This window comes from Canis lupus, chromosome 22 (assembly GCF_011100685.1).
Source record: "Canis lupus familiaris isolate Mischka breed German Shepherd chromosome 22, alternate assembly UU_Cfam_GSD_1.0, whole genome shotgun sequence".
Classification (NCBI taxonomy): Eukaryota; Metazoa; Chordata; class Mammalia; order Carnivora; family Canidae; genus Canis; species Canis lupus.
In genome coordinates, this window is record NC_049243.1 from 26,385,183 (window position 1) to 26,402,785 (window position 17,603).

At 36.9% G+C, this 17,603-nt stretch overlaps 1 long non-coding RNA gene across 1 annotated transcript in view; it reads right to left on the minus strand.

Annotated features, from left to right (window-relative positions):
- The window catches only part of LOC119865136, a 56,881-nt gene extending 39,854 nt beyond the window's left edge, over positions 1 to 17,027 (minus strand). Inside the window, exons 1-2 of the long non-coding RNA XR_005376027.1 lie at positions 16,809 to 17,027; positions 4,152 to 4,250 (exon numbers count right to left, since the gene is read on the minus strand). This is a non-coding gene — a long non-coding RNA (uncharacterized LOC119865136). The remainder of the gene's footprint in view (positions 1 to 4,151; positions 4,251 to 16,808) is intronic.
- Positions 17,028 to 17,603: the final 576 nt, after the last annotated feature.

Here is a 17,603-nt window from a genome sequence, read left to right on the forward strand (position 1 = left end):
CCCAGAAAACAATTGCAAAAGGGGAGTACCCACAAGTTACGTGATATGAAAACTCACCATAGTAAGTAAATAGCTTTCTAGCTTGACAATTTGGAAGAAAAACTTAGGTGTGTGTGTGGATTTTTTGGGGAGGTGGTCGGATGAGGTGGGGAAGAAAGTTGTAATAGTGTAGAATCATCACTTTATAATCACCTGTGCATCCAGTTCGCTCTATCTACACATTAACATTTTTATATTTGTTTGTTGCCATGTAGGAGATTTAGTTTATTTGCTGTACATCTTGTAAATTCTCATCAAAGTTTTGAAGCTTAGGTAAAAATGGTTCATATGGTGTTTTGAGGATTAAATTAGATAATAAATGCCAGTCTTTTTTTAAATTATAAAGTAGTACCAAAGGTTAATTATTAATACCATCATTATTTTGTATTTTTCCATGGATCCTAGTACAGGATGAACCATGGCTTGCATATTCAGTTTGTTGACTGACCCAGCTGCAGTGTGATTAAGATTATTTTTAACTTTTTGGTGCTTTGTAGTGATTCTTCTACTGACAATTTGCTTTTGTATCACTTTAAAAGGCAAAATAAGCTTTCCTGGCCCGAAAAATGAGCTCATGACTTTCAATCCTCTACTATTCTTTCTAAGCCATCATGTTACACTCTTGCATTTCAACAAATATAAAGCTTTCCCTAAAGGATAAAAAGTCTATTTAAGGAAAACTCACACATGCCAGAGTGTAAACTCGTACCAGCATATGAAAGTTTTATTTGCTTTGGTACATAAAGCAAAAACATATGCTTTGATGTTAAGAAAGTTGCCCTAATGACTGGCAATTATGGGTAACTATCATTTGACAGTAAATCTTCCACATGGTATTCTCACATTCTTGGGGCCAAATTTTTCCTTTGTGACTCCCTATTTTCTTGAGAGCCAGGCTGCAGCCAGCCAGAGTTATAGGGGTTTAGGACAAAAGGACGATTTCTATTTCTTTCTTTTCAATTACTGAAGAATAAAAAAGGGAATCCAATGTATATTATTTTCTTGTCTCCAAGTTTAAAATAATAGATTTTAAAACTCAACTTCAAATCAAAAGCAAGAAAATGATAACTGAATTGCATCCTGGGGCCCTAGGGATTTATTTTCCCCAAACGTTCCTAATATTGTGATATTTCTTTATAGTCAGAAGTTATAATGAGAAGATATAATTATTAAATCAGGCTCTTGTCCTTGATTGCTGCCTTCCAAAGCTTACCCACCTTGTGTTTTTCTACCCATTTCTCCTTTTCTCTTTCTTCCCTATAAGTTCGGTTAGAGCAATCTTTTTTCAGCTTGTGTCATTTTCTCTTCCTCCCAAAAGATCTAGCAAGCAGGTCTCACATAAAATATACAGAAAGGGGAAGGTGCACATATTTGTTCCCCTTGTTTTACTTGCTTTGAAGTTCTTTTGGACTCTAAGGTCATAGGGATCAAACTGAGGCTCTAATATGCTTAATTCTATTAACCTGTACTGAGAGTTAATTCATCTCCTGAAAGTGCTTAACTTGTTTCCAGGGAGTAATTTATATTAGAGTAGTATCTGACTGAATTAAAAGAGAGAGAGAGAGAGAGAGAATTACAGAAAACAGTGAAAAGACACTTGTGTGGATGCCTTTCATTTAATTGGTTCTTTCGTTTAATACAGAAGTGTTGTATAGTATGAATTCATGACCTCACAAGGGTTTCTATGTTATATATACCCTGGTCATTTTTGTTCTACCTCTTTTAATTATACTTTAAAAATGGTTATTATTATTATTATTATTATTATTATTACTATTATTTGCCTTTTTGGCTTTTGCATTATATTATATTCCATCCAAACTTGACACTTCTTGAAATCTTACCATTTCCACATTCTGCCCCACTCTCATATTTTTTTAAAGATTGATTTGTTTATTTTAGAGAGAGAGAGAGAGAGAGCAGGGGAAGGGGCAGAGTGAGAGAGAGAAAGAAGCAGATGTCCCAATGAGCACAGAACCCAACATGGGGCTCAATCCCACAACCCTGAGATGACCTGAGCTGAAATTAAGAGTCAAATGCTTAACTCACTGAGCTACCCAGGTGCCACCCCCGCCCCCAACCCTCATAATTTTTGACATAACATTCCATAATTTATTTTCAAATTTTTATTTTCCTATACTTATCACACGTTTCATGGCTTCTTTACTAACAATTTCCAGTGTTCAAATAATTCACCACTGATAGTGTATTTTAAGTCATATCTAATATAGCAACTGAATTATCTTGCCTTGACATAATCATTTTAATAAGATTTTATAATGGTTACCTACACTGTTAAATATTTCAGGTATGTCAAAGACTGGATTTGAATTTTAAGGTGACTCAAATATGTAGTATTCTTGGCCAAAATTCCATTCCAGTAAACCTATGTGTAAGTACAGGTTCAATCAGAGAAGCAGAATAACTAAGACCTGGCTTAGATAGATAAATGTATTTATTATAAGGAATAGTCTCACAAAAATGCAGAACTAAGCCAAGCCTGAGGTCTAGGATGAGCATCCACATCGATGAGACCATGAATAGTGTAGAATCTCCAAAAGATGAAGCTTGGACTCCCAGAGAGGCAGTCAAGAAGGGAAGATCATCAGCGGGATGAAATCCTAGGAGCATGCGTGGAAGCTTGGAGTTCCATTTCAGGGAAGCTTAAACCTTCTTTTAAAGGGTGTTATTTTATTTAAACATTGTGGATTGGAGGAAAGGAAGCCATAAGAGATGGGACAAATGCAGGAAAATAAAAAATAGAGCACAAATTATGAAATATTCTGTCAAAAACTATAATGAAAGAATGTCAGCGTGAAGAGATCATAAAATTGAGTCAAGCCCTTTGAATTAATTTATGGTCAGTTGATCAGGAGCTCTGAAATTATACCTACAAAATCCCTCCCTAATGGTACCTGGGTTAGCCTATAACTGAATAACTGGGTGTGTATACTACAAAATGGCTGCTGCTTCCCTTCCATCCTCTCGCAGTTCTGAGAAAATGTCCCTCTTGGTATGCCCTAATTGAAAACACACCAGAAAGAAAATTCTGGAGACCATGGCTAAACCAAGCCAAGTGGACATATCACAAAGCCATCACAGTCTATAAGGGATAAGGTTTGACCAGATACTTCTTTTTTAGCTCACTGAGAGTATTTGTGCTTATAGTTTATCCTCAGTAAGCAAATGCTCATAAACAGTGATGAAAAAAAATGACCATTTGTTAATTTTAACTAACAGTTATTGAATAAGTACTTACTATGTCAGGTATTACTTTAAATACTTTAGTTGTATTCATTCAAATTTCATAACAATCTTATGAGGTAAGATCCAATAATTATCCCCACTTTCAGATACGTTAAGTAACTTGCTCAAAGTCACACAGCTTGTAAGTGACAGAGGCATTTGTGAGTATAGAGAATATAGCTCCAGAGTCCATAAACTTTACCCCTATGCTATGCTGAAGCATCAAAAAAGCCCTGCATTTTTATTTATTTTATTATTTTTAAAAGATTTTATTTATTCATGAGAGACACAGAGAGAGGCAGAGACATAGGCAGAGGGAGAAGCAGGTTCCCTTTGGGGAGCCTGATGCTGGACTCGATCCCAGGACTCAGGAGTATGACCTGAGCCAAAGGCAGATGCTCAATCACTGAGCCATCCAGGTGGTCCACCCTGCATTTTTAAATTTTGTCAAAACAAAATTGTGATGTCCTAACTCAGCTCTAATTCTTGGGACTATAATACTTACTCATCCCATTTCCTATGTAATAAGAAGCCTAGTTAGGATTAGAGCTCATCTTTGCTTTTTTAACTAAACCCCTCTAATTTTTTCCCTCGCAAACTGTAGACTGTTATATTTTGTTACTTGTCTGGGCACAGTGAGCCCATTTAGTTAGGGAAATGCTCCTCAAAGACCAGAACAAGTCTGTCATGTCTTCGGTCTCCAAGGACGTACACAGCTCACACTGCCTTGAATCAGGCCTGGTTCCCCGCTGGGTGAAGAGCACTTTATATTACATGCAGCCCATCCCAACAGAGCCAGATGCAAACATGCAATGAAGGATGAAGGAGGCATCAATAAACTGAAGGATTTTAGTGAAACCACTTACTGTAAGTGCGACAGACTTGGATGGGGTGGGTGACAGTGTAAAGTACTCTGAAAAATCGCTGGCTCCCACTGTTTTATCTCACTCACACTGGAGTTATTCCTGAAAATGAAAATACTTGGTAAGGCCAAGGATTTCCTTCCATAAGGCTTGCAGCTATTAAGGAATTGAAAAATGGGGGTGTCATTAGGCAGAGACTTAAAGGGGGGGATCAGTCCAATCACTGTATATCATATTACCAGGATATACAAAGATTACTCTAATCCTTAGCACATCAATTAACAACCAACCTGTCTTTTTAAATTTTTTTTTCATGGAAACGATAGTCACAGTTGATGTCTGAGTTCTTAGACAGTAAAAAGCTTGCCATAAAATAGGAGATGTTAGGGGCTTCTTATGGAATAATGGAAAAATGGAAATTAGTGTCAAAATGATGTCATGGCTTCAAAACATTGTTGGTACAAGTGCCTGACAGGCATCCTTGACACACTCTATAATGACATAGTAAGAAAGCAAAAATAATGTGACAATGACTTTCTATAGGACTTATGAAGAATGACTGGATGGGGTACTGCACTCCATATGCTGATCTCGAGGAGAAGATACATTTCCTCTGTAAGACATCAATATTTATGAGATTTATTGATTATCTTGTCAGGTTTAAAATATGTGCTTAACAGTATATTTAGGGGTCAATTGGAGTCACAGGGACAGAGTCATCTATAGGCAGGACAGGAGAGACGGTGTCATTCTTTGTCAGTCCTTACTGGTTCTCTCTAAGAAAATAAATCATTACAAATTTAAAATAATTCTTGCAGCGGAAAACACCAGGGCAAAAAGGTTTTACAGGCAAGAATAACTAAAATATTTTTAAACTATATTTATTTCATATAGACCTTTCTAGCAAACTTCTCCATTAAGAATATTATTATTGAATTATCTGGGAAAATCCTGGCTTGTTGCAGATTTTTTCACTATATGAACCATCAAGTCTTATAATTTTAGAGCAAGAAGAAAGTCATCAGTCATCTAGCCCCACGTCTTTGAGATGAAGGGCTTATCAATTTTGTAACACTTGTTAGTGGTAGAACTGGTGCTGGTCCTTCTAACTAGGGTGGAATCATTCTGTTTATTCCAAGTTAAATCAATTGGGACTGCATTTGGCAGCAAGTATTGCATCATGTACCAAGAAGTCTGGAAATCGGCAGTCCTACCCTGATGTGTAAATTACCAATGACTTTGAGAATCCAGGCCCCTGCCAGCTCTTCCTTAGTTAGTGTGTGGTTTTGGACCTTACAATAGTGGGAAGGCTGAACCGCTAGGTATCATGTCCCTGTTCCAGGCAGGAAGAAGGAAGGAGAGAAATGGGCTGAATGAGCCGATGTCACCTCTTTGTCAGATCTCAAGTCATATGGCCTTCTCTAGTCTCTACTAGAAGTTTTAACTTTTCTAGCTTCATAATAAAGATTACAGAGCAGAAGGGGATTAGAGATGGAGGTGAGATCAGATGACTAATGATGTCTTCCCTACTAACTGCTATGAACTGAATGGTATCCCCCAAAATTCATATGTTGAAGTGCTAAATACCACCCCCACTTAACTGTATTGGAGATAGTGCCTTTAAGGAGAGGATTAAAGTTAAATCAGATCATGAGGGTGAGAATAAATTTCTGTTGCTTAAGCCCCCCAATCCAGAGTATCTTGTTGTGATGGCCCAAATGGACTAACACAGCATTATACACCAATATGTATATTCCCTCATTTAACAAGAATTTAGGACACCTGCAATGTTGTAGTCACTGTGACACATTCAGGAATTGAGATGAAGATGACATAGGCCTGTCTAGTTGGCAGGTAGCAGGGCAAATAATCAGCAATGGTGTGATAATTTTCTCACAGGTAATTACAGAGTGTTATTGGAATATAAAAGAGGAGTGAACAAAATCTTCACCCACCAGCCCAGCAGCACGGCCTCAAAGAGGGTTTCTAAGAGGGTTTAACCTCTGAACAATGGGCCAGTTACTTAACCTCTCTAAACTTCAACTATGAAAATGAAGATAAAAATCAAATTAACTGCATATATTTGTTGGCTCAATTTAACGAGATAAAGCATGTAAACAAGATAATGAGACACATCATAGTACCTGATAGTTGGTAAGCATTTTAAAAAAGAATACAATCATATCAACTAAATCAGGGGTCACCAGACTTTTTCTGCATCAGGCCTGATAATAAATATGACAGGATTTCTAGGCCATATTGTCTCCACTACAACGGCTGAGCTCTGCCATTGTGTGTGAAGTCAGCCAGAGACAATACATGAACAAATTTGCATGCTGTATTCCAACACAACTTTATTTATAAAAACAGATAATGAACCAGATTTGACACATATTATCACAGATACATAATCGCAAGTAATTTGAGGCATTATTTTGAGAGACTACTTTGTGTTTGCCTTAGAAACATACCTTTTATCATCAACAACAAAAAAAGGCAATCTACTGAATGGAAAATATTTGCAAGTCATGTCTAATAAGTGGTTAATATCCAACTATCTAAAGGGGTTAATATCCAAATTAATATCCAAATTAATAAAAAGGAGCAAACAACTCAATAGCAAAGAAAACAAAAATGTGATTAAAAAATGGGCAGAGGACCTGAATAGACATTTTTTTCCAAAGACAACAGATGGCCAATAGACACACAAAAAGACGCTCAACATCATTCATCTTCAGGGAAATGCAAGTCCAAATCTTAATAAGATACTATTTCACACCTGTTAGAATGGTTATTATCAAAAAGAGAAGAAACAACAAGTGTTGGTGAGGATGTGGAGAAAAGGAAACACTTGTGCACTGCTGGTGAGAATGCAAACGTGGTGTAGCCACCGTGGAAAACAGGATGAAGATTCCTTTAAAAATTAAAAATTAAAACTAAAAATTTAAAAATAAAAAAATGTTTATTGCAGCATTATTCACAATTACCAAGTTATGGAAACAACCTAAATGTCCATCAGTGGATGAATGGATAAAGAAGATGTGATATATGCTACATACATATTTCATATATAGAGAGATATATATGCACAATGGAACATTATTCAACCACTAAAAAGAAGGAAATCTTGCCAGTTGTGAGAACATGGATAAATCTTGAGGGTATTAGGCTAAGTGAAAAAAGTCAGACAGAAAAAGATGAAAAACAAACAAGCTTATGGATATAGAGAACAGACTGTTGGTTGCCTGAGGCAGGGAGTGAGAGGTGAGGAAAACAGGTGAAAGAAAAGACAAAGAAATGTACTTTTATAAGTCAGGAAAAGTATATAGTGATATGAGCATCTCTAGCTTACACATGGACCCCACCTGTAAATGCTCAAATGTTTTCTCTTCTAGATTTATTTCTCAGGACAAGCAAGGACTTAGCAGCAAACCACTATGTTAAGTGAGTCTGGCTTTCTTTCAGTTCCATTTTTGTGTTTTTATTCATAAAATGTGACCTATTCCTTGCTTCAAAAACTCAAGAACTAGATGGGTAGGGATAGGACAGTTTTTGTTTTTTTTTTTAAGTGTCATTTTCATTCAAGTTCGTTTTAACTGAGTGCCATCCACTCCATCGGACTTTCACAAAACCCAGGGTATGCTGCAACCCCAACCCTCAAGGGGCTCCTGGCCCTTTATCGGTTCAGAGGGCTGTCTTGATTGTTCTCTAGTGATACAGCAAATGTTTGGGTTCTGAGAAATCACTAAAACTTGCCTCACTAGTGGATAAAAGCAGTGACAACTTCACTACCCTCTTTGATGACAAAGGTTGAAGGAGGCTTTTAGTGGTAGGCTATAATTTCATCATAATTCAAATGTTGCCTGTTCAATTTTCAATCTCATAACTCCGTAGTCCTTTCCCCTCAATTAGCAAAATAAATCACTGGAGAGCCGGAGCTGACAACTGGAAATTTCCAACTTGTACAATCCATCTCTTTTTCCAGAGGGAACCTTGACATACTCTCTCGAAAGTTTTAAGCTTCTCTCCCAAACCCTTTGCCAAAGTTGTTTTTTGAAAGACTAAAGAATTGTGGACAAAGTAAAATTGTGAGGAGAGACCTTGAGGTAGAATATTATTATCTTGGGAGACAAGTAGCCTAGAGATTCGTCTTGCTTTCTTTTATATAGAAATAAAACACCAGCGCTATGCTTGTGTTCACAAGCAGCCCAGATGCTCTGGCTCTTTTTCCTTTTGATGTATATTTGTGTATGAAAGCTTCATTTTCTTTGTTCCAGTGATTGAGGGAGTTTGGTTCTTTCAGTATAAAGCATCTACTTTTATTTCCTTTATTGGAACGGATATTTCTCCCACAGAGAATTGTCCATATTTGTCTATGGGTCCTCCTTTCTCTATTCACATATCTCCTGGTTATATCTTTTTTCTTCCTTTACCAGAAGTCCACATGGCATGCTTCCAATTGTGTTTATCCACTCCAGCTAATTGACAGTCACATAAGTGCAAGTAATGTGAGGTATTATTGTGAGAGATTTCTGTTTGCCTCTTTAATTAAGCAGTTGTTCACAGGTGCATACAGTTACAACAAAATTAATTGATAGCTTTATATCACACTTCTTGAGCCCACTGCTATTTGATGTTTGCAAACACAACTATTAGATTTGTCTTATCTTGCATATAGGGAGTACTTCTTATTTTCTTCTAACAGAGGTTAGGACAGGTTGCCCTAAATACCAGAAAATCTATCAAAGCAGAGAAAGATAATTTTACTAAGAAGGAAACAAAGTGAAATATTTATTTATGCAACATTTTAGCACCACTGAGAAATACAATAGAAGCTTTTTATGTTTCTGTATGCACAGCAAGTTTCCTGAATGTCAAGAATCATTGCTACCCAAACCAAATAGCTTCCTGTGAAGGCTATGTGTTTATCTTTCAATGATACGGAGGAGTTACACACACTTAGAGCAGGCAACTGGCATTTCCTGGGATTAAATTTTATTAGTAGTCATTTTTCACTCTTTTCTGCGTTTTATCTGAGTACCAACAAGGCACCTTCCTTTCTCAGTTCATAGTGGGGCTTCCCTCCAAGGAGAAATATAAACAGATGTACTGCTATTAATGTCTCACGTTTGCTAGAAGGAGCAGGAGGTTGGCGTTGGAAGGTATCTGACTCTTGTGGGCTCTTGAACAGGCAGCTGGGTAGAAGGATTAAAGTGTGGCCTCCGAGTGAAACTTCCCGAATTGGAGCCCTGCACTATTATTTATTACCTGTGTGTTATGAGTGAGTGACTTAACTTCTCTGTTCCTCCACTTATCTACAGATGAATAAGGAGCCCTAAGTGTGTACCTCAGAGAAATGTTGTGCCAATTAGGTGAGTGAATGCAGTTAAGTCTTAGACTGGCAAATGCAGGATAACCTATGGCTACTATTAGTAGATTGTGTGATTTAAGCAGTTTATTTAAATGTTTCAGTCTCTGTTCTCAAATCATAACACTGATTTGTTATTTGTATAAAATGTTAAAGGCATGTTAGCAATGTAATTGTTACTATTGTAAAGACTCCTCCACTTTCAAACTCACAAACATGGTGTTTGCAAGAGTACAGCACCTATTTTAACAATGTTATTGATTTCTGGTCATGTGTCTTTTCTTATTATTTCTACTCTCCATCTACTTACCTTCCTCTAATATGGCAGATGGTGAAACAAGTAAAACAAAAAACCCACCAAGCATGTGGAGGGGGTGGCTCTCCTCCTGAAAGGTTTAATAGCCCTAGAGGTTCTGTGTACTACTACATGACTTGTTCTCTTGCCACTTAATAGAAATTTTTTAACATGTTTATGACAAGATCTAGAGAAGATCAAATTAAAGTATACATTTAACCCTTAGGAGAAATTCCACTTGCACATTTGAATTAATGACACATTGGGGTAGGTTGCACTCTCAGATTGCAGGATCATCACTTAGAGGATATAATGTTAAACATGAAGGATTTGATTAGGGATGGGAGAGTTGTTTATCAAACCTTCAAGATGATGAAGTGTTTCACTCTGACCTGGGTGAATGCCCCACGGCAGAACTGATCTGGAGGGTAGCTATCTGGTGTGTATGTGTTCAGAAGCACATGTTGACAATGATCAGCATAAAATCATATTTGAGATGGAAACACAAAAGATCATACTAAACACATGAAATCTGTCATCAGCTCTAAGGAATTAATTTCGAGTCTGGAGGGGAAGATGAAATCTAAAAGGTCAGGAGCCAGACAAACTCAGGAGCGGAGTTGAAAGGTAAGGAGTAGAGCAAGAATAAGGCCAAGAGGGCTTAGCACTGGCCAAAAACAAGACCGGAGGATATGCAGAGCTCCCTCTTGCTGGCACGGTCTACAGGATGTAGGGTTGGATCTGACTGAGTAAAAGGCACTGTATGGATACACACAAAATTGTTATCATAAATATTTTGCTATTGCAAGTTTTGCATTCATCACAGGCTGAATTTTCCTTCTTGATTTTGACTGAAGGCTTGTGAATTTATGGGAGAGAATGAGAGGCTTAGGGAGTTGATGAAAGTAACATATATGCTTCTGCATTTGTAAGCACAGATCAAGTAGAAATAGAAGTTTGGATATGCCAAACTGATATTGGTCAAGACTCAAGATAGTGGCCTATCAGAACCAGGTCCTGGTACCACTTGGACTGGTGCCTTTGGAACCAGACACTAGTTTTCTGGGTCCAGACCTTCTACCCTTATCATCTAATTTATGCATAAATTTAGGACCCCCCAAATCTTCCACACACAAGCATAATCTTTTTCCCAACTCTCCCTCCATTTTAAATTTTTTTAAAATTTTTATTTATTTATGATAGACACAGAGAGAGAGAGAGAGAGAGAGGCAGAGACACAGGCAGAGGGAGGAGCAGGCTCCATGCACTGGGAGCCCGATGTGGGATTCGATCCCGGGTCTCCAGGATCGCGCCCTGGGCCAAAGGCAGGAACTAAACCGCTGCGCCACCCAGGGATCCCTCTCCCTCCATTTTAATATGCTCTTCCTCACCTATACTTATTATCTACAGCAACTCCTATATCCTAAATATCTTTCCTCAAAATACTTTTTCATCTTGTTGTACATGTCATGGATGACTCGTCTTCACAATCTTCTCATTCTCCCAAGTATGGACTTTCTAGGCACTCAGTGATGAGCCATGGTCTTCAAACACTGAGATTGTTAACTCATCCTGTTTCTCTCTACTCTACCTGTTGTTACCATTTTGAGCAATTTAAATATCTGCATCACAAAGCTAAGGCCATGGCCTAATCATTTCTTGACTCTCTAAAGACCTTTAGCTCTACTCTTTGTTGGTAACTCAATCCTATGAGAGTCTACATTTGGGAATTTGATCACAGAGTAAATGACATCATTTCTGAAATCTTGAACTCTTTTGTTTATTTCTTCTACATTATGCAAATCTTTTACTTAAAGTTTACACTACTTAAATATTCAGATTACTATAACACACGAGACAGAATAGGATAAAAAAAGACAGGAGGGCTCAGATTCAACCATATAGAAACACATGTGTTGCAGCAGATATTGAGAGTTAGGTTGGTCTTTCATTCACAGATAATTTCACCCCAAACCTCCCCTGAACCCAAATCTTCGTGAGGTGGTAAGAGATAATGAGCATCACATTACTAGCTCCCTGAACCAAATTGTTCATTTCTCATAGTTTAGGTAGAGCTTGACTGTGTCCAGCTCATAGAGCCACAGTCTGGGAAAATCTGGGGGGCACTGTTTGTCCCTCCACAGAATTAGCACACGGTCAGTCCAGAAAGGATTTCTATCAATGTCAGACTAATCCAGAAAGGTCCTCCAGCAGACTCCTGGTGGAGAGAGTCCAGTGTGGTGGAGAGAAGAGAATCATGGCAGCTCTTCAAGGTAGCATAGATTGGGTGCCCTGGATGACCTTGGCACTTTCATGGTGACCACAGCATGCCTCATCTTGCACATTTATTTCAGTACAAAGGAGCAAAGAACTTGTCTTATTCTTCACTTTGTCCAAAAGCTGCCATTTCTCTCCTGTGGAAATCCAGGAGATGTGCTGCTAGCAACCATCACAGCTCTGACTTCTTCACTTCCTGTTTTCTAATGAGGCAGAGTGTCTGGTTTTTACCCTGTTTTCTTAAAGAGGGGGAGGGGAGAGGAGGGTGTTCTGGATTTATTCCATCATTAAACTCTAATCTTCCAAAAAAATTGAAATTGAGTCAAGAAAAAAAAAAAAAAAACAGAGAGAGGAAGAAATAGAGTAAAAAAAATAAATAAATGTGAAGAAAAGAAAATAAGGCCAGAACCAACGTTAGTATACATGAGTATACACCCCAAGTCTAGTTGGTAGAGATGAACTGATGCCCAAAACAAAGAGGAAAATTTGATCACAGTTCCTGTAAGGGAAACACAATTCTTGTAAAGTAAACACAGTGCATTGTTGTGATCTCCTTTAGGTGTGATAAAAGTAAAAATGTCTTCAATATCTCTAGGGTTAGTCCTGCTAATAATTGTTGCTTCTTAATATACTTCTTATTATGTGCCCTAATGATGTCAGTACCATTGTCTTGAGAAAATGCAGTAAGAGCAATCTTTATTAACTCAAAACAATGTGTTATAAATATGTAGCTGGACTGACCCCAGGATAAAATTTAGAATACCTGCAATAATCTGTAGATCATATATCTTTCATGAATATTATTTCTTGAAATGAATCTTTGAGAAGGTTTGGACACCAGAGAGTTCAAGGTTAATATTGTTTGACTAAAAAAAAAAAAAAAAAAAAAAAAAAAAAAAAAAGGAAAATATGAGAATTCTATGTTGCAGTTTAAAAGTGGAGTTATATACTTGACTCTTGACTAACAGAGGATAGACCTGAAATATATTTCTCAAAACTAGTCAGACCACCTTTGTTTGGAGGTGAGCCAAAGGAGTGACTGTGAGAAGGATAGAGATTTCTTTGAAAAATGTTTCTGCCTCCGCTTCAACAAATAGACAGATAGCCCAGGTGATTTCCAAAATGGTAGCTGATAATTCTCCCCCCTCTGCCTCCCACCATGACCATAAAACATCTCACATAAAGTATCTATAAAATATATCTCGTTTTAAACAATGTAACTCCTGGTGAACCTTCAAGATAGATTAATTGGCAAAATGTAGCCATAGATAACTGAATGATTTGACCTGTTACACAGAAGTGTTGGATATAAGCCAGTTATGGCTGGAGGACATCTGCCAAAACTTATGATTTGAGTTTTGAATAGTTGATCCTATGCCACTATTCCTGACAATAATTAAAAGGCAGAATCAATTATGTGTTGAGGTCATTTCTAGTACATGACAATCAAACCGTTTCATCAATGTAGAAAGGAATACTTTCCCTCCTATTTCTCAATATCAGGGTGGTATGTAGATAATGGATCCAAAAATAGAATGAAGTTAGTAAGGTACAAAGAATAGAATCTAAAACACATTGTTGTTTTCTCATTGGAAATCATTTTTTTCTTATCTCTCAAGCGATCATGCCAGCAGACTTTGTCATTTGAGGGATATTAATATGGAGATTTTGTGTGAGCAACAAACTATCCCTCTACCAAGGGCATCTACAGCTAACTTGCTCACTGATTCAAAGAGCAAAAGAAGGTCATAAAAGTTACAAACATTATTAAGTCATTTTGGCTCTCTACAATCCAAGCTGCACATTCAGTTACCACTCCCGAAGTGCTTTGTAAGGCACCCGACATGTAGTAACTGCTCAGTCTTACTTAGTTGATTAAAGGTTGGGCTCTGTGATAAATTGTGGATCATGGAGTCTGAAGTTCACTTATTCTTATATAGAATAGCATCTTGAGAAATCTAGATTTGTAACTTATCAAAGAGAATACTGGAATGAAATTTAAAAAAAAAACTTAATATAAGCTTTACATTTATATAAATATACAGATTTATGCATATATATATATATATATATATATACATATTTCAGAAGAATAGCAAATGATAGCCCTTTTCAATATAGGACAGATTACACGTTAAGCTCATCTATGGGAGATCTTGGCCACAGGGTAAAACAAAGATAGATAAAGGATCAAGAATACCTATCAGTGAATATGTAGCTTTCATAATTCTAAAAGCAGGAAGATTTTTACCATAAAACATTTGAATTTTTAAATTAGATGTTCTATATAAAGAACAGGTTCAATCAACAAACAACCTGAATCTAAAAGATAAAGGAAACACATTTACATTATTAAGCCAGGAAAAATAAAAATTTCACTTCTGAGAATTCAGTACCTATTTAGCTTCCTTAATCACACTCACTGGAGTTGTTATGGACTACAAAATCCAAGAATCTGTATCATTTCTCATCTCAATAAACAAATCTAGCTTCTCCAGGGAGGATTTATTATACCTAAGCTTTCCAGTTAATATCAGAAGCTTTTGGTACAACTTAAATTTTCTTAACTATTTTATGGGCGTTTTATGATTTGTGAATTTGTTTTAGCTTCCCTAACCAAGTTGCTTCTGAAGAGCTGCATTATCCTGAGGATAGTACAAAGACTTTTTAAGGGTGAAGCTGTAGATAGTTTCAAGGGTATCAATTTTCACAGCCTCAACTTGTATACATTCTCTTTTCTACAGTGGATTTGCCTGAGAAATGCCTATGAAGGGGGCTGATTTCTCTTTTGGATTTCCCCTTTCAGCATTCCCCTCAGCTAGCTTCATAAAGTTAGGCATAGATGGCACTGATCTTGAATCTAATTAAGGTGCATTACCCCCAGGTGTGAAACCCTCAGGGAGCCAAACAAATGGACTACTAGGACTACTGTGTGTGTGTGTGTGTGTGTGGGCATGTGTGTGTGCGTGCGTGGGCTCTTGCATACACACACATGCACTTCCAGAAAGAAAATGGCTTTAATGACCATTGTGGTAAAGACTTTGCAAGACAAATAGAGCCCAATTCTTGGCTTTGAACAAATCTAAGAAGGATTTTGTAGTATAGTCAGCTGAAAATCATTTGAAATATCAATGAGAGCCACTGTGTAATAGTTTGCAATGCACCTCAGGATGATTTTAAAGAATCGTGTAATATAACCAAGGTCAGCTTCATGGGTATAAAACCTCACTATTGCATCAGACCCTATGGTCAGAGGGCCTTGTGCTTGGTTTATTGTCTCTGCTGTTAATATCTTGAACATTTAAGCAATTTAATCTTTGAACTTGTGTTTTGCGAGTGAAGTCTGATGGGACAATGAAGCATGACAATGAGCAAAGGATACCCTCACTTAATATGTGTGTCTACCATTTCTTGCTGGCCCCTCTTCACAGAGTTTGTGGTGTCCCATCAACACTGAATTCTGGGGAGCCCTTGATGCCTGGGAGTTCAGCAAAACTTAAAGCAACTACATTCTAAGTGTGTTGCATCAACAACTGAGTCGATGACGGCATTGATGTCTCTAGAAGGCCACTCCTTCCACTTGAATCAGACCTTGCATCAGATGCAGAAGGGAGGTGATGAAAAGACAATCTAACAAAATCGGGACCCTATCATATATTTTCTTATTTGTGTTATTTCCTTCTATTGATCAGTTGCTTATGCTGAACGTGATGGCATTGAAGGAAATGGAAAGACAGGGCAACTTGTAGCCTTTCCTTTCAGTCTTTCCTATTCAGTTGTAAGCCAATGGTAGAAAAGGTGTGCACATTAAAACAAAGCAGGAAAACAAAAACAGTTGAGGTGATTTGTGCAGTTTTTCTACCATTCTGGTAAGAATAAAATACATGTGTATATATGAGCTGCAAAAGATAAGCTATAATTTCATTGATTTGGCATACAAATAAAATGTTTTTATATTTGCATGCAAAACTGTCATTGCATAATATAAAGATTAATGGTGAAATTCAGGCTAATAATTTAAGATTTTAATTTGTCTTTTCTTAGAGTGACACTAAGTAGCAAATAAAAAAAAACTTCATGATATGTTAAGAGAGAGTCTGTGGAGTAAATTAAAAAGCTTTGTATTTTACTAACTGTAACATCACTTTATTCCTCCTTTCTGAACAAGGGGCCCACATTTTTGTTTTTGCACTGGACCCAACAAATTATTTATCTGGCCCTGGACACTATTTTAGCAAAACATCCACTTCCATCTACCTCTTTATATGCATGAATAAGTAAACAAAGTTTACCATGCTTTTAATTATAAAAATAAAAGATTGGAATGAAATTAATTTTGAAAACTATCACATTCTAAAACCAATAGTTACCCAAGGGTAGGAGAAATAGCACCATTCTCCTCTTTAAGAGCTGCATTTTCAATAAAAATTTTCCTTGAGTATTTAATAATTACCTCTAAGGATATATAATTTATAGTTTTGGGTAATTATACAAAAAACAATGCTAATCCAATCCAAAATAATTTTAAATATTGAGAGCTGGTCACAAAAATTAAGAAGTAACATTAATTTAAATTTGTAGACAGTCTTGTTGCAGAGAAGTACAATAAATGATCAATAAACAAGATTCAATTTCAAAATGCTTAAAATACTTCACATTGTGGGAAAGTTCACATTACAGATCACTTAGCTTAGAACTGCAAATATTTGTAATCTCATACCTTCTCAATCAGGTGTCAGGTGTGGCTGAGCTAGGCGACTCTGGCTCAGTGTCTGTCACAAAGCTACAAGCCATGGGCCAACCATTTCATCCCCCTCGTAGGGCTCTACCTGTGGGAGTTGAGAGGGCTCAATTCCTCTCAGCTGTTGGAAGGAGGGCCTGAGTTACCCTTTGCTTATTGGAGGAAGATATGTTTTGGTTCCTAACTAGCTGAGGCTCTCTGAAGAGCAGCTGCATTATACCAAAATGAGCAAGTGTGAACCACCAGAGACTGGCAAGACTGAAACCATTGTCTTTTTGAAACCTAATCTCAGAAGTGACATTCCATATCTTCTGCTGCATTTTGTTCGTTACAAGTAAGCCACTGAGTCCAGCCCACACTCGAGGGGACAGGATTACACCATGTAAGGGCCGCAGGAAGAAGGAGTTTGGGGACATCTTCAAGGCTGCCTTTGACAACTGAATAGGGGAAATTTTTTTTAAGACTCTTAAATAAATAAGACAATCTCAAGTTCAAATATTTTTATGTCCATTTCATTTTTCTCTAATCTTAGTGAGTATAAGTTATTCTAATGGCATGAGAAACAACAAAACAAAGACTATTAAAGTCTTTAAGGAATAGAGACTTTCTCACTTATGAAGCAGCTCTGTAAATACATCTAGCCACGAAAATAATTTTATGATATGATATGTTACAAACTGTTTTAAAAACATGTAAAACCTATTTATAATATCCTTTATAAAAAAGGTATAACCATCTTTTTTGCATACATAAGTATACATGTTATATATATAT